The sequence below is a fragment of the Corvus brachyrhynchos genome, unplaced genomic scaffold, assembly GCF_000691975.1.
Source record: "Corvus brachyrhynchos isolate BGI_N302 unplaced genomic scaffold, ASM69197v1 scaffold381, whole genome shotgun sequence".
NCBI lineage: Eukaryota > Metazoa > Chordata > Aves > Passeriformes > Corvidae > Corvus > Corvus brachyrhynchos.
Genome location: NW_008236219.1, coordinates 250,210 through 254,563, shown reverse-complemented (window position 1 = coordinate 254,563; position 4,354 = coordinate 250,210). Strand labels below are relative to the sequence as shown.

The window sequence follows — 4,354 nt, the reverse complement described above, 5'->3', positions numbered from 1 at the left end:
TCCCTCAAGATCTGCTCCAAAGCACCATCATTTTTCAAATAATTAACAACAGCAGAATAAAGAAGTTTGAAAGCCTTACCTGAAATTTCCCCTTGGGTACTGGAAGAAAGATCTAAAATTTTTAAAAAGAATATACTGTTAGAAAGTATTTCTCCTCTAAGTGACTGCCACATTGTTAAACATCTCTAACTACGTATCATCTTCATCAGGTTTTCTATTTCTGAACTTCCTTTGGGGAAACAACTACCGCACCAGCTTCTGAGGAAAGCTTGACACGCAGTGCCTCGAGCATCTCAACTTTAACAAACAAAACACAGGACATGCCAACTAGAGCTGAAACTAGCCCGGACTTCATTTTCTATTTCCATCAAAAGAACTGTAGGAAATGAAGAAAAAGAGATAACGACCCACCTCTTTGTTTGCTAGAGCCACTAGAGCCTTGAGGTTTGCTTGAAATTCTTCTATTGCACCTCCCATTGAGCCAGGTAAGCAGCAACTCACCAAGAAGATACAGAGCAACAGCATTTTGGGTTCAAGGAAAGCTGTGTTTGATTTATGCACCATACGCTGCCTATATATACCCACATACACCTTGAATATTAGATGAAAGGGAAAGTTTTCTCATATAGGAAAAGGCACAAGACCATAGTGGGAGTTATCATAGGCACTGTGGGATGCCTCATTGGGGACAGGTTGGGGGTTTCCTTCTTTCTGACATCAAGTAAGGGGAAAATACCTTTGTGGATAAGAGATGTCATTTTCTTACATGATATCAAAAACTCATCACAGGAAATAGGAGCATTCCTTCTGTAATACAGATCTTCGTGTGGTCCTATTCTTACTTTTGCATCACATAATCAGATGGAGATCTGAAAAGCTGTGTAGTTTTTACATCCTTTGTTCAGTGGGATTTTCTAACATGAACTGCAGTTCAAGGCTGAGTAAAAAATATCTGCAACATACACCTTCTTAGACAAACACAGACCCTAACACCACTTAATCAGTTTGGATTCTTTACCCTTCCTCCCTCACCCTCACTGTTTGGGGAAATACAGCGTAGAACACATGGCTGGAAAAGGCATGGGTTTAATTGACAGCCCAGCAGTGAAAGCATGGCAAGTATTAATGGCTGGAATTAGCTGTCCTGGCATCAGGTGAAAACCTTGTCCCTTAACGTAAGTGGAAAAACTCTATCTACTGAAAAAAACCAAAGTGCTTATAAATGGCTGAAATCTGCTTTCAGATGACTGGCAAGGGCTTATGAGAGGGTAACACTCACTCATTAAAAGGTTACAATTTTCCAGCAGAATTGGACAAATCATTCAATGATGTGAGAAGAGTCATCTGGTTTTCCATAGCTACCTGCTTGAGAGGCCCAGAAGCAGAGAAGACCTTGTGCACATTGAATTATCAGTTTCTCAACACATAATTCAGGAGCAGATCTGTTTTTGTTGGAAATACTGCTTAAATAAGTTTTTAAATACTGTTTATATATTCTTGTCCTAGAATTCTGCAAGAAAAGCATAACTACAAGTTTAAAAAGCCATCTTGAAAGGATCTTTTGATCCTAACTGAAAAAGCTCCTGATAAAGCCTTTAACACTAAACTTATGGAACATCCTGTTGTCAGGCCACAGCCAAAGAAACGCAAGAGATCCACAGATGAAAATGTCTGGCTCCCAGAAGAGCATGTAGAAATAATACAAGATATACTTCCATTCCTCCACAGAAATCAGCATCTGGCTGCTCTTATAGTAGTTTAGACTGGAAAGATAAAAGTGTGTAACCGCTATTTGTTCTTCTACCTAATGTTCCAAACAGATTGACAGATTTCTAGAAGGGATGACATGATAATAAACATTGCAGGAAAGAGTGTGACTGAGGTTGTCCCTTCTGCTCCTCAGCCTTTCATGCTCACACTCATATTCATAGATTTATAGACTTTGAAAAGCTGGTAACTGTGCTGGTGAAAGGAGAACCATCACAAGCGAAGAAATCATTCCCACTGAACCATCCCACAGCAGCATAAACACACACAATATTTAGAGAATAGATTTCATATTGGTGGGAAAATGGTGTGTGTGAAATAGAAAACTCTTACCAGAAACAGTGCCAATAACTGTCTCCTAATCATCAGCTTTCGGAGAATATTCCAGAGGTCAGACTGGCTACAGAATCAGGGTATGACACACGCATCATCTAAAAGCAAAGTGGAAAAGCATTGCCATGGAGAAATCATTGTGCTGCTGAACAACTGAGTCATACCAAGGCAGCTACAGGGCAGGAGGTGAAACACAAATGGAGTATAATCTGGTGTCATCTCTCCAGAGAAGTTGTACTGGCTTCTCAAAGATGGGTGCGAACTTTGGCAATATTTTTACAGGCTGTTCTGCCAATATGGACACTAATTCCTTCTTGTCTCAAAATCTGAAGTGGCCATAGCACATGTTTTTTGAACCATTTTTGCACTCATAAAAGGTAGGAGTATCACCAAAGTAGAACTGTAGTGAAAGCCTGAATTGTAGGCCACAAAACCACCTGCTGGCTACCAGTTTCTGATTAGGTCCAGACTTACTTCACCTATCCTCTCTGTTACTCATTTTAATTACAGATAATGCTGAGATTGAGCACAAAGGGCTGTATTCCAAAGTTTGCCTCTGTTACCTAACTATGAACTTGATCTGACACAAGAACTATTTGTGCTGTTTCCCTTCATGGAGAAAATACAGTAAGCACTAAAATATGCTGGCAAGTTATTAATCAGTTTTGGAGTTGGCTGAAAGTGTAGATAAATTAGATTCCCAACACGGTTGGCTTGTACAGTGAACCTGAGATGGCTCCCAGCTGGCCAGGGGCTGCTGGGTCAAGGTAAAGGGTGTGCATGGCACGTGCAGCCTGACCCTATGTTTGGTCCTGGCAGGACTCCTGGTCCTCAGGAGCAGGATAACAAAGCTCCAGAGAAGCAGGAGGAAGGGGCAGTCCTCTGGCTTGGACTTTTTTCTAACTGGATGATGAATAGGGGATAGGAAGCAAAGAGGAAGAGGATGTGGAAGAAGACTGGAACAAGGGGGCAAGGAGCTCTGTTGGCCCTAGAGAGAAATGAACTTGAGAAGCCAAAGGGTGTGATCCCCTTTCCTACCTCTGATCATCTGGAACTTTGCTGCAGTCCCTAAAACCGCCTCTCTTGGTTTCAGCTGAGGTGGAGTTGATTTCTTCTCAGTATTTGGTACAATGCTGCGTTTTGGATTCAGAATGAGAATAATGTTGATAGTATACCAATGTTTTGGTTTTTTCTAAGTTGCTGTATCCTAAGTCAAGGAATATTTTTGATGTCTCATGGTCTGCTAGTGAGGAGGTACAGAAAAGAAACAGTGAAGGAGCACAGCTGGGACAGATGACCCAAACTGGCCAAAGGGATATTCCATACCGTGGAATCTTATGCCCAGTAGATAAACTGGGGGAGTTACCTGGAAAGGGTCTGGCATTGCTCAGCATGTGGTGAGCAATTTTATAGTGTTATAAATGAGGCTTGGACTTTTTTGGGTGGAATAAAAGTCTGCTCATTTATTAAAAAGAAAACCAGGAGCAGAGACCCGAGGTAAGCTCAAGTCCCACTCGACAACCCAGAAAAACAAACTATGCATCACACAGACCACTCCCTTGGACTCAGGTCCCTCAGGAAGACGGGGGGGCTGAGCCCCGGAGCAGTTCTTATAGTCTCTTTTGATGCTGTGATTGGTGCAGCTCAGATCCTCCCTCTGATGGCTCGTTGCTAGGATCCTCATTAGTGTTCAATTCTGTCAGTCTCTGGGGCGTGGAGTGATTGGTTTGCCCCTTAACCAATAATCCTTCAAAGTGTCTACATCATGATTATTGGGTTGTCTTAAGAACATTCTAGAGCATTCCCCTCCTTTCTATAGACCCACTACTTTCCCCCATTAGTGTCCCCATCTAGTGGGTACATGGCAACATTACACCCGTACAATCGCAATAACAATTAACTCATTAACTGCATACCCCCACTCCTCTAACAAGCAACTTTTAACTTCTTCTCAACCAAAAAAAAAAACTTTTTAACCATTTATTAAAATTGGGCATCAGTTATTTGGGGATTTTTTCCCCTATTTATTTTCATTATTATTATTTACAATTATTGTTGTATTTTGCTTTGTTTTCTATTATTAAACTGCTCTTATCTCAGCCTACAAGTTTTAGAGTTGATTCTTCTCCCCCTTCCACCAAGGATGGGGGGGAGGAGAGGGAGATCAAGCCAGTGGCTGTGTGGTGCCTCATCACCACAACATAAGAAAGACATTTAAGCTATTAGAGAGTGTCCAAACAAAGATAATGAGGAT

The 4,354-nt window shown here is 41.4% G+C and overlaps 1 long non-coding RNA gene across 1 annotated transcript in view; it reads left to right on the top strand.

Moving 5' to 3' along the window:
- The window catches only part of LOC108449771, a 14,687-nt gene extending 11,542 nt beyond the window's left edge, over positions 1–3,145 (top strand). Inside the window, exons 2-3 of the long non-coding RNA XR_001866057.1 lie at positions 210–485; positions 1,507–3,145. This is a non-coding gene — a long non-coding RNA (uncharacterized LOC108449771). The remainder of the gene's footprint in view (positions 1–209; positions 486–1,506) is intronic.
- Positions 3,146–4,354: the final 1,209 nt, after the last annotated feature.